Raw genomic sequence first — 25,986 nt, 5'->3', positions numbered from 1 at the left:
TCTCAGGTATTGTTCTCTCAGGTATTGCTTAGACAAGTCACCTGTTAAATCTGGGCCAAAGTGCATTTAGAAAGGACTGGAGAGCTGCAATGGCAGTCCCAAATTTCTTTCTGCTTCATGCATGCTTCAATACTGGTTAAGATCTCTGATGCTTGTGAGTCTGTTTGACAATCCAATCCTTTGAGCTGTCTCAAATATCCGGTTGTGTTGTTCAGCCTCTTTAAGAAGCACACTCTCAAAAGCAGGGTCTGAGAAAAGGACATAGGTGCAGATAGTTTACTGGAGAGGAGATTCCACGGAGCAGGAATGAGGCAGCAGGAAGGGTAAGACAACAAAAGAGGAAAAGCCAAGATAAAGATGCACTGTCAATGACACTGCTATAGGCCACAGGGACTCCATCCCACCAGGACTTCTGGAGACATGTACAGATCATCTCCCAGAATCGTCCACCTGAAAAGTGGAAGGTAAGCATATATCCACTGACTCCAACATTCAATGTTAAGGTTGCCTCTGGGGCCTTAAGTTCCTTGTACTTTGGCTGCACTTATCTGTGAGTGGAGCAGGCTCCCACAGCATCAAAGAAGACCCTGGGTGGCACTTGATATGGAACACTGTCCAGGCAAGCTTGCACCAAACTGTCCACTGCGGCTGCAGCTGATATCAGAGGTGGACCCAGAGGATGTCACATGGGACACTGGAGTGGGCTGCCACAACGACAACACCAGCATGCTTGCTGCCTCTTAAATATACTCTTTGTATTTTCATGCTTTTGCTTATGCATTTCCTTTGGAAGGCCCTTTCTCTCATAATGCCAACTGAAATTATAATCGTCGTCACAGTTTGAGTTGAAATGCCACTTCCTTCTTGAAAACATCTCGGATCTCCAAATTAAAAATAATCACATCTTTTTTTGACTAACCACAGCATGGTTTTTGACCTCTATTATTGAATTTTTTTCATCTCCCCTTGGTGTTTTAGGTCAGTAACTATAGTCCATTTTATGGGCTATAATACAATGGAAATTGTTTCCTTTGTTTTCATGATGAATAACATGCGGTCCCATATATTTCAGCTTTATCACTTGCTAGTAACATTCTAACTGAGTTTAAAAGGGTTACTAGAATTTGGTGTTCTAAAGCCCATTTTAGAGAGTAAAGCAGTCTCTCATTGTAAATTCCAAAAAGAAGTCTAACTGCTTTGACAGGCTTGGCAATTTGTAAAGTTCCTAGAATGCACATGTACAAGCACAGGAGAGGTGGAATTTCTGTAATTTGGGAGAAGGGCAATTCATTATAAATTCATCATCAGTGTTTTTGTTGTGAGTTAACTGCAGTTTTTAAGTATTGCTATTTTTGTTTTTTTAGTGATAAATTGTTATTATTTTAGACTAATCATTATCCACAATTGTGGAAATAGGCCATAACAGTTAACAGCAATAATTTTAAAGCTAGATTTTCTGGGTCCAAATTCTGGCTTCACATTTCTTAGCTATGTGACAGTGGGCAAGTAACTTAACCTTCTGTGCCTCAGTTTCTTCATCAGTAAAATGCGGGAAATAATAGTACTCATAGGATTTTTGTGAGCACCACAGAAGTGAATATATGAAAAATGCTTAGAACAGTGGCTGACACACAGAAAGCTCTACCGAAGCACAACCATCAGCAACTTGGGTGGCTGTGGATTGTTTAGTGAATCCAGTGTATTTTTGGCCTTTAATTTTCTAATAATTAAAATTTGAGTGGCCCATAAAGGACTACGTAATCTTCTATCAAAGTCCCAAACTTCATACTGGAAAGTGGGAATGGTTGGAGTTGAGGGCCACCCTCTCTGTGGGACATCTTTCATCCTACCGCAGTGAATCTTGGTAAAAAAGCATAAGTGTTACTTCTAGGCTATTTACAATGTCTCTTCTACTGGCCTGTAAGATCCTGAGGGCTGAGACCACATCCTGGTCATCACAGTGCTCGAACAGAGCTAGGTTCAGAGCTTTGTATTTAACTGGGAAATATTTGCTCAACTGTCTTTATTGAAGCCCTACTGGAGTCATATTTGCTCACCTATTCATTGAACACCTACTTGGTGCCAAGCCTGGAAGGAGATACTGGGGATATCACAGTGAATAAAACAAAGTCCCCAGCCTTATAAAGTATGTGTTTTAATGGGGGAAGACAGTAGTAAATAAACAAGTACACATATAATATGTCAGCTCTCAATAAAGGCTATGAAGAAAATACAGTACAGCAAGGTGAGAACGAGGGATGGAGTGGGAAGTGTGATTTTAGCAAAGGTAGTTAGGGAAGGCCTCCCAGGGAAGGTGCCATTTGAGCAAAGAGTCGAATGAAGCAAAGGTTGGAACCATACAGATGTCTGGGAGAAGAGCATCCCAGACAGAATAGTCCTGAGGACGGTGTAAAAATTCAAAAGAAAGATTTATTCCTCTCTATAGTGGATCTTTCAATGTAATTCAACAAATATTTATCAACAGAGGTGGGCCCCCTGGGCAGTAAGGCTCGCTGAGAACCACACAATGAGCGCACCGCATGACCTTGCCCTCATGGAGTCAGGTTTTGGTTTGCACAAAAGAGTCCTCAGTTAAATCTAACCAATACGGCTCTGATCTCTGGAAGAATTTCTAAATGATCTTGTGCCCAGCTTAGGACAGAGATATTAGGACTAAACCACTCACATGGTGATGAGGATTTATTCTACTGTCTTTGCAAAAATAAATATGCAAACCTTCCCCATGTCATAATCAAGAATAGTTGGTTTTGGAGGGAAAACAAAATCATGTGCTAAGCTTAAATGGTTCTGAAAGCAAGCTGAATTGCTACTTTAAAAAAATTAAAATCAGTCATTCAGGAGAGAGAGAATATAAATGCATATGTGTGACTACTTAAAAGCTTCATTACGCTCATGCGCTTTTTTGGGGACAATTTAGTTGCTGTAAGGAAGGCTGCTTGTAAAACAGCTCTTCACTTGTAATACATGCTTGATTTTCACCATCTAAAACCTCCTGTGACCTAACAAAGCAGAGAAAGACAAGCAACAACACTGGCATCACTCCTCTAGCAGTTAAAGACACAATTTTTTCAAAACCATATATAAGTTAACACATTTTTATATCTGTAAGTGAGCATTCATAGCTACGGGTCAGCAATGTGATAGAAAAGTCATAATGAGACCATGTTGAGAAAAAATGGAGTAGTCAACAGGAAAATCAACCTCATTTATTATAATATTCTAGTGATCAGCAGGTGTAAAACTCTTCCAGCTATGGTCATTAACGACATTCATTCCAAACTTAATGTCTACATTTGCAAACCATTTGAAAGTAAAATTACTTTTCAGTTCAATTTTCAATTTGCTTTTATATCTTCATCTTTGATTGACAATTTTTTTTCCACAATGGCAACCTCAGTGAGTATCTGAGTGAATGGTAGCAACCACCCAAGAGTGCAGATAAACTCATCTATTCAGATTACCTATTCACTTTTCTTCTGCATGTACAATCATTTACAACCATTTGTGAATGTTCACTTCAGATTAGAATAAACTTGCAAAACTGATGTCAGACTTCTGATGGTTTGATTCATTTATTAGCCTCATTTATTCTTAAAGCAAACATGGTATTTATTTTCCTTATCACGACCCCAAAATGATCAAATTTGAATGCACATCTTCAGTGATGCTACCAAATAACTCTAGGTATAATCACGAGGAAACAGTGAGTTTGCAAAATTGTATATTTAAATGTGTGCAGTGATGTTTAGGTATATAGTTAATATGGCTGGGTACTGAAATTTAAAGTCATATAGAAAGATGGTTCCATCTATAAGGCCTCCCTTACACATTCATTCCTACACTTCACAGGGAATTTTATTCCATTAGTATTTCCTGGGTCCTTTCTACTGAAGTTTGAATTCAGTGAGGATTCTTTCATCCTTAATAGAGAAGATTAGTAATTCTGAACCTAAGTTGCTTTCATATACTTAATAAAACACAATGCAGTCCTTCTTTTTCTTTTTTTATAGTTAACATTCACTATAATGCATAGTTCACATATTGATTTAAGTTTATAACTGGTGCTCTTGAAATCTTTCTCTGAATATCATTTGATCCTCTTTTTAAAAAGAGGCTTTTTTGAGGTATTATTTACATGCCATAAAATTCACCATTTTTGGTGTACATTTTTAGTTAAGGAGTTATGCAACCATCACCAGAATTCAGTTGTCGAACATGCCTATCATCCCAAAAAGATCCCTCATGCCTGTCTGCAGTCAATCTCCACTATTACCCCCAGCTCCAGGCTATCAGTAGTCTGGTTTTGGTCTCTAAACATTTGTCTTTTCTGGATATTTCATATAAATGGAATAAAATATATAAAATCTTTTGCATCTGACTTCTTTCACTTGGCATAATGTTTTTGGGATTCATTCATCTTATAGTATGCATCATCAGTTTTTATTGCAGAACAGTATTCCAATATATGGATATGCCACATTTTGTTTATCCATTCAGCAGGTGAGTTAACAGAGCAGTAGACTGTCTCTAGGTTTGACCAATCTAAATAACTGGGGCTAAGAATATTCTTTTTCAACTCTATGTGTGGACATCACATTTTCCTGTCTCTTAGGTACATACACAGGAAGACAGCCACTGTGGTGAGTATGAGGTGGTATTTCATTGTGGCTTTAATTTACATTTCCCTAATGATGAATGATGTTGAGAATATTATAATGTGCTTTTTAGCCATTCTTTCATCTTCTTTTATGAAATGCCTATTGAAATCTTTTACCAAGTTTTAAAGTGGGTGATATGTTTCCTTATTAATAAACAGTAAGGGTTCTTTTTATATTCTGGATAAGAACTTTATCATATATATGTTCTGCAAATATTTTCACCAGTCTGTGGCTTGTTTTCATTTACTTAATGGTGTCTTTTGAAATGCAAAACTTTCAAATTTTTATGAAGTCCAATTTATCATGTTTTCTTTTATTTATTGTTTTTTGGTGTTACGTCTACAAATGCTTTGCCTAACCCAGGCTAATGAAAATTTCCTTCTGTTTTTTTCTAGAAGTTTTATAATTTTAACTCAGATTTAGGTCTACAATTCATTTTGAGCTAATTTTTGTGTATAGTGTTAGGTAAAGGTCTAAATTAATTTTTTTGCATGTGGATATCCAAATGTCCTAGCACCATTTTTGAAAAGACTATTCTTTTACCCACTGAATTGCCTTAGCAGTTTTGTAAAAAATCAACTGACCATTAATGTAAGGTGTTATTTCTCAACTCTGCATGTGGCTTCGTTGATCTATCTTCTTCATGCTGGTACCATACTGTCTTGATTACTATGGCTTTATAGTAAATTTTGAAACCAGTAAGTGTAAGTCCTCCACCTTTGTTGTTCATTTACAAAACCGTTTACTATACCTTTGAATTTCCATAAAAATTTTAGGATCAGCTCATCAATTTCTACCAAAAAAAGAACACAACAAAAAAACCAACCACTTGCTGGTAAATCTTTAGATCAATTTGAGGAGAACTGTCAGCATAACAATATTGAATCCTTCAAAGAGTGGCTTTCCATTTATTTAGATCTTTAATTTCTCTCAGCAGGGTTTTGTTTTGTTTTGTTTTTGGTGAGGAACATTAGCTCTGAGCTAACATCCACTGCCAATTCTCCTCCTTTTGCTGAGGAAGATTGGCCCTGAGCTAACATCTGTGCCCATTTTCCTCTATTTTATATGTGGGACGCCTACCACAGCATGGCTTGCCAGTGGTGCATAGGTCTGCACCTGGGATCTGAACCTGCAAACCCTGGGCCGCTGAAGTGAAGCACACGAACTTAACCACTCGGCCACTGGGCCAGCCCCTCTCAGCAGTGATTTGTAATTTTCAGTATACAAATCTTCCACTAAGTTTGTTAAAGTTATTCCTAAGCATTTTATTTTTTTGGATGTTGTTGTAAATGGAATTTCATTTTCAGATTGTTCTTTACTAATATAGGGAGATGCAACTGATTTTTGTGTATTGATTTTTGTATTCTTCAACTTTGCTGAACTCATTTATTACTTTTCCACAGACATTCATGCTGTTTGTGAATAAAGACAGTATTGTTCTTCCCTTTCCAATACAGATGCCTTTTATTACTTATTTCTTTTTCTTGCCTTGTTGCGTTGACTAGAATCTCTAATACAATGATGAATAGAAATGGTGAGAGAAGACAGCCTTGTCTTGGTTCTGATCCTAGGGGAAAGCATTCAGTCTTTCACCATTAAATATGATAAGCTATATGTTTCTTACAGATGCCCTTTATCAGGTTGAGGAAATTCCCTTCTTATCCTAGTTTGTGGAGAGCTTTTTTTTTTTTATCATTAACTCAAAATGGATCAAAGACTTAAATGTAAGAGCTAAAACTATAAATGTCTTAGAAGAAAACATATAGGTGAAAATTTTCATGCCTTTGGATTAGGTAATGGTTTCATAAATATTACATCTAAAGTACAAGCAACAACAACAAAAAATATATAAATTGGACCTCATAAAAACTAAAAACTTTTGTCCTTCAAAGTGCTATCAAGAAAGCAAGAAGACAACCCATAGAATGGGAGACAATTGTTACAAATCACTTATCTGATAAGGGTCTAGTGTCCAAAATGTAAAAAGAACTCATACAACTCAACAATAAAAAGACAAATAATCCAACTTTAAAATGAGTAAAGAATCTAAATAGACATTTCTCCAAAGAAGATATGAAAATGGCCAATAAGCAAATAAAAAGATGCTCAACATTATTAGTCAACACGGAAATGCAAATCAAAACTAGAAGATACTATTCACACCCACTAGGATGGGTATAATAAAAAAGACTAATAGTAAGAAGTATTGCTGAGGATGTGGAGAAACTGGAACCCTCATCCACTGCTGGTGGGAATATAAAGTGGTACAGCCACTTTGAAAGCAGTTTGACAGTTTCTCAAAAGTTAAAGGTAGAGTTTGAAATGATCCAGCAATTTAACTCCTAGGTACATACCCAAGGAGACTGAAAACATATGTTCACACAAAAACTTGCACATGAACGTTTACAGCAGCATTATTAACAATAGCCAAAAGTGGAAACAACCCAAATGTCCATGAACTGATAAGCAAATAAACAATATATGGGAAATATATACAATGGATTTTTATTCAGGCATAAAAAGGAATGAATCATTGATATATGCTACAATATGGACAAATGGTGAAAACATCATGGCAAGTGAAAAAAGCTAGATACAAAAGACTAAATACTGTATGGCTCTATTTATATAAAAGTGTTCAAAATAGGCAAATTCATTGAGATGGAAATAAAGGGCTGGGGGTAGCAGGGAGTGTGGAGAAACTACTAATGGGTACAGGTACTTTGGGGGGTAATGAAGCATTCTAAAATTACGTAGTGGTGATGGTTACACAGCTTTGTGAAATATACTAAAAACCACTCAATCACACACTTCATTTATTTATTTAATTTATTTTGTATTGCAGTAACACTGGTTTATAACATTATATAAATTTCAGGTGTACATCGTTAAGACTTTGATTCCTGTGTAGATTACATCATGTTCATCACCCAAAGACTACAATCCATCACCATACACATGTGCCTAATCACCTCTTTAGCCCTCCTCCCTCCCCACTTCCCCTCTGGTAACCACCAATCCAATCTCTGTCTCTATGTGATTGTTTGTTTTTGTTTTTATCTTCTACTTATGAGTGAGATCATATGGTATTTGACTTTTTCCCTCTGGCTTATTTCTCTTAGCATAATGCCCTCAAGGTACATCCATGTTGTCACAAATGGCCGGATTTCATAGCTTATTATGGTTGAGTAGTTGAATCATATACTTTAGAAGGGAGAATTTTATGGTATGTGAATTATATCTCAATAAAAAAAACAGCTGTTACTAGTTCAATCACTTATTGGTGACGGGACTTTAGGTAAATGGAAATTTAGGAGAAAGGTATAGAAAAAAATAAGAACTATTATTTCTATTCCATCGATATGAAACACACAAGTTTCTTGGTGATGCTCTTGTGCTCCTGGAAAACATTCATTCAATGACCTACAGTCATTGTCGTGGGTTAAATTGTGTCTCCCAGAAAGATATGTTCAAGTCCTAAACCCTGGTAGCTGTGACTGCGACCTTACTTGGAAATAGGGTCTTTGCAGATAAAACCAAATTAAGATAAAGTCATGCTGGATTAGAGTGGGCTGTAATCCAATGACTGGTGTCCTTATAAGAAGAGGGAAATTTTGACACAAAGACAGGGAGAGGATGCTACGTGACAACAGAGGCAGAAATTGGAGTGACGCAACTACATGTCAAGAAATACCAAAGATTGCTGGCAACTGACGAAAGCTGGCAGAGACAGGCATGATACAGAGTCTCGTTCAGTACTTTCTGAAGGAACCAACCCTTCTGACACCTTGATTTGGGATTTTTAGCTTCCAGAACTGCAAGATGAGAAATTTCTGTTGTTCTAAGTCATCCATTTTGTGGTACTCTGTTATGGCATCCCAAGGGACAACTACAGTAATATTTATATCTTTATTATTAAAGACAAAGGGTCACAGGAACTAGAGTCAACCTCTTGGAGTCTCAATTCCTTCACCTATAAATTGGGAATAATAACATCTGTCCATTCACTGTGCTGAGAAAATGATCATGAAAACACTTCAGAAACTGTGAAGTGCTTTATCAATATATGATATTACTCCTCCAGAGGTATGCTTCTAACTGATTTGTCAGCTCTAATTTATTGGGTTTTCTCTTTCCCCTTCCTCAGGATCATCTGTTTTCAAGCAACATTCATCTTCCTCAGAGAAGCTACAGTTTGGGTGTAAGTGGCCTACTTAAAAAATAACCATGTCTAACATAAAAGTGAGGATTCAAATTATGGAACTCTCACACCACCTACTCTCCTAACTCTCCCCCAAAATACACTTTACCATAAATTGCCAATGAACTCACCTGGATTTTAGGAAATACAACACCCAGCACTATACATAAGGTTAGGGCATTGCTTGTTCTAGTTAATTGACTATGTTGTTGAAGTGAACAGTACCATCATAAGTGATCACTTTCTGAAGATCACAATAAAGAAGATATTTGGCACCAAAAGCACATTTTTCACAAATCACAAATCAGTTAGGATGTTCAATCATCAATATAAAATACTACACAAATTCTGATTATTGAAGATTTCCAATTATTTAGAGTCTTGAAAACTTTTTTAAAAATCTGCTATAAACTGCCTGTATTCATGCTTTAGGTTTTCTCTCCCTCCTCACTTCTGCTCTCCTGAATATATCACAACAGCTGTAGAAGATTTTGACTCCTTAGGTAATATACACATTCTCTTATTCTATGTTTCACATGAAAATCTCACCTATCTTTAAATGGAGGAGATTTCAGAAGTACTTGAAGATATGCTTATATGGATGTTCATTGTAACACTAATAGAAAAACAAAGAAACAAACAGAGGGAAAATTTAGAGGTCCCCTACAAGGGTCTAGAATAATGTACTATGCTATACCCATGCAATGATACATATGGCAGCTATCAAGAAGAATGAGACAGATTAATACGTAGTAACATGGAAAGATTCCCAAGACAGATAAAGTAGAAAGCCCCACCACCACCACACCAAACCAGTTTCCAAAGAGCATGAATGCTATGATTCTCTTTGTGAAAAAAAGGATGGTAATATCATATAGACACACACACATACATACACAATTAATCTCTGAAGGTACTCACAACAAAACTATTAAAAGCATCTACCTTTGGAGAATAATTCCAAAATTTCATATACCATTATAAGTGGTAGAGTTTTGTCCATAAGGACAAAGCAATGATTAATGGTTATTTATCTGAAATAAAATAAATATTCTACACAAATAACAATATACAAAAAAGAATGTTTGAAAAAAATTCTTTAGGGGCCAGTCTGGTGGCATAGTGGTTAAGTTCACACACTCCACTTCAGTGGCCTGGGGTTCACAGTTCCACTCCTCGGCATGGACCTATATAGTACTCATCAAGCCATGCCGTGGTGCCATCTCATATATAAAATAGAGGAAGATTGGCACAGATGTTAGCTCAGGGACAATCTTCCTCAAGCAAAAAGAGGAAGATTGGCAGTAGATGTTAGCTCAGCGCCAGTCTTCCTCACCAAAAATAAACAAATAAATAAAATAAAAAATTCTTTACTTCTGGGAACCTCAAAAAAGACATTATGCAACACACCACAAAGTAACTGTAGCTGGGGTCGTTCTGCTAGGCCTGTAGTCATGTGTGGAATCAATAGGCTATCCTTCGAGGTAAGAGCACAACAATTTACTTACAGTGGTTTATCGAGTGCTTAGTTCAATACGAGTGGACATTTTGTCAATAACATTCTAATGGATGCTATAGATGACAGTTCAGTGCTATAATATACAAGCTAGAAGGCCGCATAATAAAATCTATAGGTCCCTGGAGTCAGAGGATGATCATTTGTAGACAATCTAAAGAAAAACACCAAGAAATGTCTCATTGCAGGGCCTGGTGATTGTTTTGAAGCAAAAAGCAAACATATTTGGTTATTATGGATTGCATTAGTGGTAACACATTGGTGCCATTTTTATACATTCTTTTATCTTAAAAAATTCTAGTAAATGAAAGGTGAAATTAGAAAGCTTTCCTTCAGTTGAATTAGGCTGGAAGCTTATCAATGTAAACACATTTCCCAATTAAGTTAAACAATATGCAAAATTCACCACCTGAGCATAATCCTGTTTGTTAGAAATAAGAGCTTGAGATGAGGAGGCAAATTAACTTGTTCAATTCTATAGTTAATTTACAAGTTTCCAGCACAAGGCTAAAGTGGTCACATGAGCTATATCTGTGCCAATGTGCAAAGCAGAAGTAAGGCAGCGTTCCTACAAGGCATGGAACTACTGCTCATTTAAAAAATATGTCCAATTAGATATCAAGCTTATTTTATGAGGAGGAGTATAATACTTAGCATTTTCACATTTGACTTTTGAAGCATTGATTATTTTCATTTTTCTTTTCTCTAAAGATGGATGTACATATTATTTAAACAACATTTTGGGAGGAATTAAAATGTGCATTCAAATAGCTCCTAAAGACTTTTAAATCTGGGAACTCCTGGGTTCTCTTCTCTATTTTCTTTAAACATTCTTTTCCTTGGGGACTTTTTCCACTCCTACTTCTTATTTTAAATGTTATCTCTATGTTAACAATTCAATCTACATCTCTAGCCCTGACTCATTCCTTGAACTCCAAACTGCTAACTCAAATCTTTTGCTGGATATTTCACAGACATTTCAAATGAAACCCATTAAGAAAAGAGCCCTAATTCCCCATCCTCCCCATCCCCCAGTGGCTCAAATCAGAAACCTAAGAGCCATTCTTGATTCCCATTTTCTCTCTGCAAGGCTATCAAGTCTATGTTGAATCCACCCATTGCTCTATTTCCTAGACTATCACTCTGGCCCAAGCACCACCTTTCCTTGCCTGCACAGCCTTCCAGTTGGCTTCCCTGCTTCCATTTTTAACTGCTCTTCTGCCAGTCAACACCCTCAAGAGCAGTGAGAGTGACCATCTTAAATGGGGATCAATTATCCCATCATATTTCAGTGACTTCATGCTGCTCTGAGAATAGAATCTAAATTCCTAGCTCACAAGGTCTATAAATTATCCTGCCTCACTTACCAGGCCTCATTTCTCTATAGTCAGGGACCTCAGGAAACAAAATTGACTCCATATGGTTCAACCGGAGAGGATGTCATGAAATAACTCCTTATAGAGGTGTGGGCAAGGTTGAGGAAACAAACAAGGGATGGTTAGACACTGAAAAGTAAGAACACTGAAAAGTAAGAACAGCCATTACCATTCCTAGGTCTATAGGGGCAAGGGTAGGACTAGAGCCAGAACAACTGGATCTTCATACGAGGCGACATCAACAGGAGGAAAGGGAAGAAATATGCTGACTTCTCTCTTCCTGTCCTCTGATCTGCTGGTACTTCCCATTGGCTGGGAAGCCTTGAGGTCAAAGGAGTCTGGCTGATTAATACAGCGTGATGTGGGAGAACAGAAGGGATCAACTTCCCAGGACACAGAGCACATGAGAGAAGGCAGTGCATGGATCTGGAGGGGTGGAAGAGAGATTGATCAGCAGACATGCCAATCTCATTCATGCCACTGCCCCGCTTCCTTACTCTTCTCCAGCTTCACACTTGATGTGTTCTTGTAACAGGAATCTGCATAGGTTTTTTCTTTCTGTGGGTACCCTCTTTCTTCCACTCTTCACATGGCTAGTTCTTCATCCTTCTTCAAGTCTTAATTTAAATATTCTTATCACCCTATCTAGCAGCAGGTATTTTCGTGGTTAATCCTTTGCCTGTTTCCTTCAGAGTACTTACCAAAATTTCCAAGTATTTTATTTACTTGCTTTCCTCTGTCTTCTCTTCCAGAATATGAGAGCAGTGGCAATGTGTCTAGCAGACGTCTGCTACATATTAGGTGCTCAGTGAACATTAATTGAATAAATGTTGGCCAAATTATACAGCAAAATCATAAGACTGTGTCTAGAGAGAGTGAATTTACAGAAACATCTCCATGAATTCTAAATTGAGGCAGTATTTAGGAAAACTCACTTAATCTTTATTTTTCTATGTGGCATGGTTTTAGCTAAAAACAGAAAAGTCTTTATGTAAAGTAAAAATCTACATTGATAGATGCTCCATTCCTTGTTTACTTAAAAGAAGAATGTCTATTATGGCACCAAAAGTCTAAAAGCAAATAATTGAATCATTTAAAAGCAAGGTTTATGCTCATTTCTTTTACTGCTGTTTCTATAGCAATAGCATAAAATCACCTGTTTTGGTCTGTGATGCTCTTGGTACTAGAACATTAGTCATTTCAACATCTTTTCTGTTTTCTTCTAATTGAAGAAAGGGAACAAAGAAACAGGGAGTAGCTTTGAATGTAGGGACATTTGACAGTACATAGCATTTTCCAGATGTGATAAAATGGCAATTGCACAGCACAATCTACAGTGGTGACAACATGATTGTATATTTAAACATCCATGTGCTTCTCTTACCTCTTCCGAAAGAGGGGCATCAGCTGATCCTAAATTTCAGAGCATTTTAACCTTCATTATGAATGACAAGGCCCTATTTGCTTTTGCAGAAACCGTCTAGAAAAAGCAACCTTTGGCTTCACTTATACACCACTTTATTTCTAAAGGAAACTCTATTTATAATGCGCTACTTCCACTTAAGGTTCATTCAACAAGGTGCACCTCAACATCTAAGCAGTTACCGGAGATTAAAAGTATCTTTGAGCGTTGACAGGAAAGGGAAAGCCAAGAAACACCCTAATTCTGGAAGAAAGTAAAGGTGGAAGTAAAAGTAGGGTGGCAATAGAGGAGGATCAAGGAAAAATGCAGAGCTAAGACGTGGATGAGAGAGAATGTGGCCAAGACACTGGGTCGCTGCTAGCTGGCCTGAGGACATCATCATCCTTGCTGAAGAAGCAGCAGCAGCAGCACCACTGAAGAGAGCTGTCCATGTTATGAGGGCCATTTTTGTCATCACCTAGTATCCTGAGAGAGCAAGTGGAGTGACCACTAGCCATAGACACAGGCCAACTTGGCTTTAAATCCTGATTCTACCACTTACTATCTGCGAAGCTTGAGCAAGTAATTAGTTGTCAGAGCATTGGTTTCTTCATCTGTAAAATGGGGCTAATATCTAACTTGCTAAGTTGTTGTGAAAACAGGAGTCCAGCTCCTTTAATACCATTTGTTCTTATGCCCAACCAAACACTCGTGACTTTAATTTGTTTGATACTTAAATTGGATCAAATTACCTGAATGATTAATCTTTCTCATCTAGAAACTCCCATGTGGATATATGAAGGCCTACAATCAGAATTAGAGGAGGTAAAATAATTGAAACAAATGTTTTTCATAAGCAACAGTAATCATTAAATACAGAATAACTTCTGCAAGAAGATACCAGCCATCCTAGCAAACACAGGAGTAAGTCTTAAATGCAGCCAGGAAACTACATTGTGCTTGTAGTTGGCCTACTGGCCTTGTCCATTCTGTGTGTCACAGTGCTCCTTGAAAATAAACACTTTTTGAGGGCTTACTTGCCATGTGGCAAGACTTTGAGGATACACAAATTCTGGACATAGTTTATTCCTTGGTAAAAGTTTTACAGCTTTGTCTGACATTTGGGGTGGTAAAGACAAAAAAGGGAAGTGGGATGAAAGGAGGCAGCAGATTTGAACACTGGCAGAAATAATATCACCAGAGACAGCATGAAACTAGCTCCCCTTGGCAAGGAGGAGCTGCCTTACGTTTCCCCTTTTGTCTTTCCCCACTCCACACTGGTGCCAAGGCCAGCGAGAAATGTGCATAAGAACCTGAAGGAAGTGTGAGAAGGTGGATGCAAGGAGAGGAGAGTGACCTGTCACCAAAGAGCAATTTTGCCTGGTGAAACCCCAGCCCCCTCTTCTCAGGAACTGAGTGGGAAAAGGCATGGGTGGTTCCTTCCTAGAATTAACGGAACCCAAAGCACAGGGTCTGGAAATGTCTGCGCAGCTTTGTTCTGGGGTGGAGTGGGGAGAGATCAAGAAAAAAAAGGATCACGAGGCAGCTTCACCAGTACCCTGACATTCACCTTCTGACCCTTCTTTCAGGTTCTCAATGTTCTTATGCCACTTCCGGCTCCTCCACTCCCCTGCATTCTAACACCTTCCCTTCCCTGACCTTCATACTCCCCCTCTTCTTTTTAAGCTTCAGAAGCCAAAGGCTTTGCCCTGTTCCTATTTCCTCAGGCTGAAAATCTCAACTAAAAGCAGTCTATCAATCCAATAGTTGATAGTGCCCCAAATGTATGCGTGTTAAGGAAAGTCTTACTTTGTTAATTAAAACAAAGCAAGATGGGGGAAATATTTATGGACTTGGGACTTCCTAGCACTTCCAGTGCGGGTGGTGCAGAGCACACATTTTGAGAAGCATGGCTGAATTCACTGGGAAAGCACTCTTCCAGCTTTTCGTTCTCATCAATCCCTGCCTGTTCTTGGCCAAACTCGGAAATATCCACTCTAATCCCAGCTCCTGAAGTGTCCTTGCTATATTCTTCAAGCCTAACCTTAACCAGGCAGGGTTTTTTATCATCCCGGGTGGTGGCGAGGCAATGATTCACCAGGTACCTTACCTAGGGCTCATGCTTTAGAAGTCACTACCCAAGAAGGTTCCACATGACCAAAAGGGCCTGCTTCTTTGAAGCTAGAGGCACGACTGGATGAGATGATCTTTCAAATGAGAATTACAAAACCTGCAAGTCAAGTGAAGGAGGGGCAGTGTGGAAGGGAACACGCTTTGCAGTCAGACTGCCTGGACCCCGAGTGTGGTTCTTCCACTTATTCATAATAGTACTTTGGGCCAAGTTAGGGCTCCCTCTTCTCAGTTTACTCACCTTTAACCTAGGAATAAAAATAGGCTCTACCTTGTAGAATTTCTATAAGGATTAAAAGTGATAATGTATGTAAAATGCTTAGCATAGTCTAAATAAGGCTTTCTATATGCTTTATGTGTTAGCTGTTATTATTGACTAAATTTTGTTCATATTCCAGAACTTTGAAGTTATAACAAAGTATATATCCAAGTGCTTGATCATAATTAAAGCTCCTGAGAAATGAGTCACTCTGTTAATCCACCTTTGCACAAAAAGAAGATGGCTTTTCGTCTGACAAGAATGAAATTCAGGTTTTGAAATTCTATAACGGAATGTCAACTCTGTTTCCAGTCTGCTGTCTAAAGTATATTGATCCCACCTTAAGCAACAGCACCAAGTTTCAGCACTTTAGGCACTTATCAAAAAATTCAACCAAGAACTGACTGAATCTAGCACTTGCCAAAGGCTTGCTTGAGATGTCTGATATTCTGAACCATATTCTATTTCCTCCCTAAAGAAATACCTTCACGAAGCTGAGATTAATGTTTTGTCCTCAGTTCTTTTTCTCTTTCTTTCTTTCTTATTTTATGGAGAATCAATATAAGAAAAATCCATTTGGACTTTATGTCTTTTGCAAAAATCATATCCTGGATGGCAAATAGGTTTCATCTTAAGTTCCAGCATCAAATGCCTGGCAGTGACTTTCTGGAGTGCTCTGTTACGAAGGACTGCAGGGTTGCCATGATTGGTTAGCACTGTCTGCCATGGACAGCAACGAGGAGGTGTGGTGCCTCTGTCATATGCTTGCCCATGCTGCCATGACCACAGCTGAAAGCAGCGCACATGGTACAAATGGTGCCTCATATAAGGACCTGCTAAATGTATACGTCCCTTCTTAAATGCAACGCCATAAGCCTCTCATGACTGAGTTTTTGTACATGTTAATCCCTCTGTCAAGTCACCCTCTGCCCCCAATCAAGTAGCCCTCAGATCTTGAAGATAAGGTTACCCTAAAAGTTACTAAAATGAACTCACAAAGGACGAGATCAGAAGACAGGGTATTTCTCGAATCAAGGCCAAAAGAGTAGGGCAAGGAAATCTAGTAGAGGCTAGATAACAGTAATGAACATGAGCCTGATTGGTGGTATTAAGAATATGCAGATGAAAGAAATTTTGAACAGAAAAAGGAGAGCCAGAGGGAGGGGAAAAAAACATTTGAAGAAAAATGTTCTGACCATGGGCCATGAGGATAATGACAGCATTTCAGACAGCTCAAAATGATAAATCATTGCAGTTTGTTTTAAAGAATTCTTTACCCGAACCATTTTAGTGACATTAAATTGTTTAAGTGGGCCATCTGCGGAATGGTGCAGCAACTGAGTGGGTTTATGGACCAGTCTGGTGCATCCATTAAAATAGCTACACCTGCTACATGGAAGCTGTTCGCAACTTTCTTTAGCCAATCATAAATCTGGTTAATCCTAACTTTCTTGTCATTTTAATTTTCTATAGATTACTTAAACCAGAAGGAATGTGGGTGCACTAAATTGTTTCCAATTTAACAAAGAAAATACATTTTTTTAAAAGCACAAAAGCTATATTCAATTTAGATAGCAGTCTTAGAACTTATGGCTCAGTTTTAAATCTTTTCTATTTGAAAGATTTACACAACAAAATCAGAGCAAAACACTATAATGAGTAAGCATAAAAGAGACTGTCTATTCTTATTCTACTCAAAAATTTGCTTCCTGGAAACAAGATATCAAAAAAATCTATTATTAAGCTTAATAACAATCATTATAACACACTGAAATAGAAGTTATTGCTTGTAAATATGATGAATGATAGTAACAACAATAAAGACTTATATAGGGCTTACTCTCTGCCAGGCACTACAACCCCATGAGATGTGTCTTCTTATTATGCCCACTTTATAGATGAAGAAACTGAGGCACCAGGACAGTAAGTAACTTGCCTAGGATCACAGGGCTGGTGAGTGTCAGAACCAGGATTCTGATGCAGGCAGTCTGGCTCTAGTATCTGTCCCCTAAACCACGATGATATACGCACTCTTCGCCTTCGACCCAGAAATTCTAATTTAACCTATGTGTAAGGCATGATTTCAGGGGTGGGTTCAGGCTATTTCTGAACTTCACAATTGCCTCTCAGTGTTCCTTTAGTTCCCATCATTAGTGTTTAAAGGAAAAAGGGAATGGATGCTTACAAGTTTGGTTGGGAAAGAAAGGAAGAATCTAGCTGGCAGGAAAAGTTGGTGATAGTATTCCAGCCTGTTTATTATAATCAGATCTCCTCCACTTAGTTATATGAAACCTTTCTTTTGAAAAGCTCAAAAGAACATCCATAGCACACCATCAATAATTGTTACTGGTTTCCTATTTCTTCAATTTACGGTGACACTGTATTTGCCAGACATCCCTGAGTGATCACTGTTTTCTGAACTGTGAACTAGATTAGTGATGAGAGTACAACTTCTGAATTAGTTTCTGATAAATTTCACCAGAGGGTCTGGGAATAATTACTACCCTTAGCCCCAAAGCCCCACAATCCACATGTCAACACCAACAGAAAAATGTAGGGTGCAGAATCGTCACACTGCAAAGACAGATGTAGCCTAATGACATGGAAAGAGATGCCAAATCGTTTTCAACTTTAGAGGGGCTGGCCTTGCAAGATTTAATTAGCTTACAGTTGAGAAGTAATTTGAAGCTTCAAATTACAGTTATTTAGAGACTCTTGAATTGTTCATCATTTCACTTTATAAAACTACAATATGAGGCAGACTTCTTTGGAAAAAAATGATTAGAATTAAAAAAAAAAAAAATTCCTTACAGAGAGGCAACAAAAGAAAACCAGCTCGGGAGCCAGACAGCCCTGGGTTACAGCTCCACAGGTGTAATGCTGGGCTGTTCATGTTCTTTGCTGAGTGTGTTTTCTCATCTATAAATTATCACTTATCTTATGGAGTTGTGAGAGTTAAGGGAACTTGGTAAAATGCCTAGCATGGTGTCACTGCTTAATAAATTTTGCTTTTCTCGTCACTGTTTACACTAACTCTGAAATTTTCTCTGAAGAGTCCCCATTTCTCAAATCTACTTTTCCTTCCTCTTCACTCTACTCTTGCTTTTCAAAATCCATCATCACTGGCCTGACTGACTGTAACAGCCTCCTAACTTGACTCACCGTTTCTAGCTTTTCTCTCAGCAACTTAACCCATCTTTAGAAAGATAACTACCAACGTTATCTTCCTAATTTACAAAAGCAATGAATCCCTTGCCTACAGAGTAAAGTTCAAAAATCTGTGCCTATTTCTCCAGATTCATCTGCCACCACTTCTTCACTTACTCCTAATTCTCTAACCAAACCAATATATTATACTAGCAGTATGGCCTTTACACATGATTTGCTCTTGTCCTAAAATGCCTTCCTTACCTTTTGTGAGTTTTACTTGTTCTATAAGACTTTTTGGAAACATCACCTATCCTATCAAAATATCTCTCACTCTAAAAGGCAAAAATAAGAACTGGATTTTACTGAAGGCTCCATAGCAATTATATATACTTCTATTAGCATTTCTCTCATTGCATTCTATTTGTTCTATATCATTCTCTTCGATAGAAATTATATCTTATTCATAATTTTATCTCCAGGGTCTAGAGCAGTTTCTGGCATCTTATATAGTATATACTGAATAGATATTATGAGAGAATGTCAAGGCAGCTTTCCCCAATGAATTCACTCTCATTCTTGATTCAGCCTATCAGCCATTAGCCATCATTACATTTCTATATTTCAATTAACCATTATTTTTCCTTTATTAGAAAGTAAGGAATTCTGGATTGAGCTAATGAGTATTTTCTGCCTGCTACAAACACACACAGTCCCGAAAAACATAAGGAAAATTAAGTTTAAAAGATAAAAGATTATGTTGACCAAGTGTCAGAATGAAGAGGAAATAAAAGCCAGGGCTGATCACCTATGGGTTGATTTCAAAGTGTGTGTGATGGGAGGAAGGTTGGAGATCTGGCCAAAACACATGTAAGGATCAGAACCTAATATGTTTGTGTGGGGGGCATGTAAAATTATGGAAAGGGGCCTCAGGATTGTAACACCCATGTCACCTTGGGTTTAGATAAGATGAGGAGCTGGAACTGAGACTCCTGAATAATGCCAGAGACCTTGAAATGACTGCCCTCCTCTGTGAGGGGTTCTAGAAACTCTGCTCACAGATCTGGGCAGCAGAAAAGCTTGCCTTTAGCCAGGCTCTGGGTTGAAGAAAAGTCTGCTCTGAGAAATCAAAATCGCAAACTAAAGCCACATGTGTGAATTCAGTCTGACTTCAAACTATCCTTATGGTGAGGAAATCTCAAGCTCAGAAAGACATTTAAAAACTGGATCTCAGGGGCCAGCCTGGTGGTGCAGCAGTTAAGTTTGCATGTTCAGCTTTGGTGGCACGGGGTCCACTAATTCAGATACTGGGTGCGGACCTATGCACCGCTCATCAAGCCATGCTGTGGCAGGTGTCCCACATATAAAGTAGAGGAGATGGGCATGGATGTTAGCTCAGGGCCAATCTTCCTTAGCAAAAAGAGGAGAACTGGCAGCAGATGTTGGCTCAGGGCAAATCTTCCTCAAAAAAACAAGAAACAAAAAAACTGGGTCTCTATCAGTAAAAGCTTTGAGGTACAGAAGAAAATGAGAAAATGCAAAGCTTCTCGAGAGGGACACTTCAACAATCCCTGCTACAGGCACCCACAGATAAAACACCCCTGATGAACATAAATGCATGTTCCAAAGTTACTCACTAACGTGAGGAAGTGATATACCATGAGGGAGAGTCAGCAGACATAACAAATAGGAAGATTAGTTTCCTTAGAACATGAAATAATAGAGCAATTTGAAAACCACTTATGTTTAAAACCATAATAAAAGAATAGAATACCATAAACAACAAATTTGAAAAAGCAAATAAAATTCTAGAAATTAAAGATTTTTTTTCATTAAAAAAAGGACAGGCAAACACCGTATTAGACATAGCTAAAAAATTAGTGACCTGAGGAAATTATTCAAAATGGCACACCAAGAGAGGAAGGGTGAGGTGCCACTGGAGGGAGAGCTTTCTGAGGTGCTTGTTCTGTGAGGGGAGGAGCTATTTATTTTCAACTTTGTTAAGTCAAACAAGAATGTTATAAATTTAAAAGCAACCAGTAAAAGAACAGAAATGGAATGTATAACTTCCAAACTAGCCAAGGTTAAATATCAAGTACTACATTAAAAAAATTTGATATGCATCTAAATGTATAGCCTTAAATTGCCTATTAAAAAAAGTAAGATTACACTTCTTGAGTTAAATATTCAACTCAAAATTTAGGAAAATAATATACTCACAAAGGTAGAAAGAAGGTAAAAATTAAGAGAATAATCAAAATAGAAGCTTAAGAGTATTAACTAAATAAAAAATCTGATTCTTTGAAGAGACTACTGGAAATGAAATTGAAAGCTTCTGGAAAGACTGATTAATAAAAGTACACAATATTAGAAATAAAAACACAACACTAACACCGTACAGATACAATAGAGACTAAAAAACCAACTATATGTACTTATATATATAACATATACTCTTTCTCTACATAAAGCATATAACTTTTGTAACTCTATGTTACTAAATTTGAAATGAAGTGACAATTTTCTAGAATAATATAATTATTCAAATTGACTAAAGAAAAAAGTAGGAAACCTAAAAACGCTTAGAATCATTAAACACTTGGTACCAGTGGTCAAAAATCCATCCACCAAAAAGCACCAAGTCCAGATGTTTTAAAGATAAGCTCCATTAACCCTTTAGGGAACTCAATACAGATAGTTTGAGATGAGAAAAAGACTGAAAACTCCTCAATGGAATTTATCAAATATAACTTTGTTACTAAAACCATATAAGGATGGAAAGAAAAAGTTATGTTAATCTAATTAATGAACAGATATCTAAAAGTCCTAAACAAAGAATAGAAACTGAATCTAGCAATGTATAAAAATACCATAATATGATGATCAACAGGGGTTCCCTCAGGAATGGAGGGATATTTAAATACGAGAATATCTGTAATGTAATCCATGACATTACCAGATTAAAACAAAAAAACATATAATCAATTCAACAGATACAGAAAAAAAGCATTCGATAAAATTCAACACTCATTAATGATAACAAGCCTTAGCAATGTAGGAAAATAAGCAGTTTAATCTGTGATTGAGTTATAGCTTTAAACTGTATCAGTTAGGACGGAACGGTTAGGCTACGGTAATAAATAACCCCCCAGTCTCAGAAGCTTAACATAACAGCTGACAAATAAAAATGGCAAGCAATAGGATATATTGGAGAATATGAGGAAGCCATTTGGTGTAAACCTAATTTGGCCTGACCTTGTCTTTCCAAAAGGGCCTGACCGAGGCCATTGAGCATGCATTGCATATCTGCTTTAGATATTCCCTATGGCAAGAACAAAGGCCCTTGAGATAAAGGTGCAACTTCCCTCCCCCTCCCAATGTTGGCATTTCCTTAAGGATTAAGCATCTTTCCTTAGGCTAGAAACTGATTGCTGCGCTCACCTGTGACCACCCAGCTCGAGACAATAGACTTGCCTCCTGCTATGCCCTCCAAGATAGCAGACCCACTACCTGCTGTGTCCATCAAGCATTGTGCTGACAGGGCAATCTTGTGACTATTGTGGGAGGGACATTTCAATCATATGAGAAGCATCCTGTTTGGGGGTATACACTCTGTATACCTTACTTCTTTGGTGCCCTTTCTTCCTTTGGTAAGAAAGGCCCCGGGCCATGGTCCTCAGATTTTAGCTCAGAATAAACTCTCCCAAATTTTCATTTATAGATTGGTTATGGATTATTTTCGTTGACACAGCAAAAGATTATTTCTTTTTCACATTACAAGTCCCATGGGGGCAGCAAGAGGTTCTGCTTAATTCTAGTAACTCAGGGACCCAGGATGGTACATTCTTACACAATCACCAGGGCACGGAGATGGGAACATGGCGACTGGTACACTAATTTCTAAAGCTTCCTTCTAAAGTGACAATGTCACTTCTGTTCATCTTTTCTAGCTAAAGCAAACCATATGGCCAACCTAACAAAAGGGGTGGGAAAGTGAAATTCTACCATATGTGTGGAAGGAAAACTGTAATATTTGGAAACAATGACAATGACTATCTGTGGTATAGTGAGAAATATATTTCATCTTTGTCCTCAGTTCCTGGCACAGAGCTTCTAATACCCTTGGAATTTCCTGAGTGATGAAAGTGATAGGCGCTTTTCTCGGTTATTCAGAACAAGCCTCTTTCAACCTCACCTGAGTTTATCCCAATCAGGTGACTCTGGGTGGGCCTCTAGATACTTCAGGATGAGGGCTGGTTGCCAAAGTGACAAATCATGTGGTTACAGGGCTGGAACTTACAACCACCAATGGCCAATAATTTAATCAACTGTGCCTTCTTAGTAGAACCTTCATAATAACCCCTAAACAATGGGGTTCAGAGAGCTTCTGGGTTGGTAAACACATCAAGGTGCTGGGAGGATGGTGTACCCTATGAGGGCTGGGAAATTCTGCTCCCCACTCCTCCATACCATGCCCTGTGGATCTCTTCCATGTGGCTGTTCCTGAGTTGTATCTTTTATAATAAACCTGTAATAGTAAGTAAAGCACTTTCTTTCCTGAGTTCTGTGAGTCGTTTTAGCAATTATTGAACCTCAGGAGGGGTTTATAGCTGGTTAATCATAAGTACAGGTAGCCTGGGCACGCTCTTGCAGTGGGCATCCAAAGTTGGGGCAGTCTTGTGGGACTGAGCCCTTAACCAGTGGGGTCTAACGGCTAACTCCAGGAGTTAATGTCAGAACTAAATTCAATTGTTGAGGACCCAGCTGGTTATCGGAGAAATTGAGGCTATCATATACTAGAGTTGAGAATCATTGTATTCAATTATTAACCATTTTATTTCTCTACTTTCAGTTGCTTATAAAAGGGAAATATAAATGTACAATATTTAGCCATCATTACTTCTAAATTTTCTTCCACTTTCAGTCTTCTTCTAAATCATTATTTGTCATTTTAAAAATACTTTCCATTTTTCAGTAAGATATTTTTTACTATTAGTTTGCAAATAGAAGCCTGAAGAAAAAATAATAACTTGCCAAGAGAATATCATTACCTACGGTTCTAAATGTTATTATGTCGTCTTCTGCCAGGAGTTGTAGTAAACTTTTCAGACAGTAATCATTCCTAAATATTTACAGTCTGTGCTGCTTTTTAAAACCATTTTTTTCCAACTTAGACTTAGGTAACAGCAGATGAAATTACTGTATTACATTTTAATAAGACAATATAAAATTAATGATAAACTGCATAAGTAAAGGAAAATCAGAGAAAAAGGTCAGTGAACATTTTAAAGTCTTTCATCACTCAAATCAATCAAAAATTGAAATTTGGGGCCAGCCCGGTGGTGTAGCGGTTAAGTTAGTGCAATCCGCTTCGGCAGCCTGGGGTTCACCAGTTCAGATCCCAGGCACAGACCTGTGCACCACTTATCAAGCCATGCTGTGGAAGGCATCCCACGTATAAAATAGAGGGAGATGGGCATGGATGTTAGCTCAGGGCCAATCTTCCTTAGCAAAAAGAGGAGGATTAGCAGTGGATGTTAGCTCAGGGCTAATCTTCCTCAAAAATAAATAAATAAATAAATTGAAATTTACCTCATTTATTTTTTCTGTTTACAGATTTACTGTTACTAAAATTGGGACTAGTTAAAAAAACTAGTTGATGATGTACATATAAGACACACAGAATCCAGGTCATTCTACTGTAATTGGGTCTAGATCTGCAATACTAATAGCACACCTTACATAAAGAAAGCAAATATATAGAATTAAGATAGCAAGGAAGTCAAAGTACTGAGTAAGAACATGCTCTTATTAGAATTTTTGCTAACGATGATTACATTTTAAATTCTTCCTAGAGTTTCAGGACATACAGCATTACACATATCCTGTCTTTAAGAGGTAGTCACTATCACTGAAGTACGCAAAGAGGACACCGTAAGTAAGTAGTTCATGAACAAAGTTTTCAAGATAGTTAATGAATTTTTCTAGGCATTTCTCACTCTACTCAAGGAAGATAAAATGCTTATTTAAACCTCTGTTCCATAACAAATCTATACTTTCAAGAAAATAAATCAAAACTTAGTTTACATTTCACAAGAAGATGATGATTTTACAATATTGAAAGTAAATTCATTTCCAGAGTTTACATGAAAATTTCAAATAGCAGTAGGAGTTTTGGACCAAGAAAAACTTTTAAAAATTAATGCTTACCATACATGGCTTTATTTGGATGAGAATAAGAAATAAGTAATTTACTGAATAATTATTAGCAAAGTACAAGGCAAGGCATGAGATACAGCAGAAATGAAAAGAATTATGACCTCTGAGAAAGGTGTCAGCCAACAGCTTCAAAACTAACTAATCCTGTGGATAATGCATAAAAAATTGCAATAAATGAAAGTAATCTGTATCAAGAAAAACTCTCAATGGAATTAAATGCCTGAGAGGTGCCTGCAGTGTACTGATGGACGGCATGTAATAAAGTCAGGAGCACACGGAATGCTTTCTGTGCTCTGACAATGCCTTGGGAACTCTAAACTGCAGCCCTGATCAGCCCTCAGAGAGGTCCTGGGAGGATGTGGTAGTTGATGAAGAAATTAACAACTCCAAGGAGGCAGAAATACTAGCATAGTACATTAAAGCAGAAATGGCTTTTTTGGGGCAGTCATTTCTGTACTCCTCCACAACAAGTCAAAAACAGCTGCAGAAAAGGCACAGCATATACCACTACTGATGAGTTCTTTGAAATGCCTATTAATATGAGGTATTGCACAGAGTAAACAACAGCTTTCCCACTTGCCAGAATGTTCTTCCCATCTCTTCACAGAGCTTGCCCCTTCTCATCCTTTGGGTCTCAGTTCAAGTGTTACTTCCTTAGGGGCGCTTATTCTGACCACTTTTCCTAAAGTAGGGCTTTCTATGTCCCTTCTTATTACTCTATTTATTCCATAACACTTACCTTATTATATTTTGTTTCATTTTTTCAATGTGCTTTTCTTTCCTTCCGCCCTACTAGAATATAAACTTCAAGAGGACAGGGATTTTAACTGCCTTGATCATTGAAAACGTTCTCAGCACCTAGAACCATACTTAGCTCATAGTGGACACTAATAAGTATTTACCAAATGAATAAATGAGAAAAACACTAAAAAAATATGTAGGTACACAATCACAAATGAATGAATGAATAAGTATTTCTTCAAAGGAAGGCATTTATAATATTTTCTATACCTTTTGGTCTAAACTGTATAAAGTCCAATTGTGCCCCACATCCTCA

The 25,986-nt window shown here is 37.6% G+C and overlaps 1 protein-coding gene across 21 annotated transcripts in view; it reads right to left on the bottom strand.

Annotated features, from left to right (window-relative positions):
- CFAP20DC (CFAP20 domain containing) overlaps positions 1 to 25,986 on the bottom strand; it is a 228,225-nt gene that overhangs the window by 147,538 nt on the left and 54,701 nt on the right. For 2 of the 21 annotated variants that reach the window (XM_070576991.1, XM_070576983.1), the window contains exon 5: positions 42 to 248. The exons of 13 other annotated variants lie outside the window; for them this stretch is intronic. The gene's annotated coding sequence lies outside the window, so the exon portion shown is untranslated. Of the gene's footprint in view, positions 1 to 41; positions 249 to 10,388; positions 10,551 to 11,763; positions 11,851 to 13,926; positions 13,979 to 25,986 lie in introns of those variants that run through there. 6 more of the 21 variants (XM_070576982.1, XM_070576993.1, XM_070576992.1 and 3 more) reach the window with 5 other exon arrangements.

The sequence above is a fragment of the Equus przewalskii genome, chromosome 15 (assembly GCF_037783145.1).
Source record: "Equus przewalskii isolate Varuska chromosome 15, EquPr2, whole genome shotgun sequence".
Taxonomy (NCBI): domain Eukaryota; kingdom Metazoa; phylum Chordata; class Mammalia; order Perissodactyla; family Equidae; genus Equus; species Equus przewalskii.
Note: the sequence above shows the minus strand (reverse complement) of the source record. Positions and strands in the feature narration are given on the sequence as shown.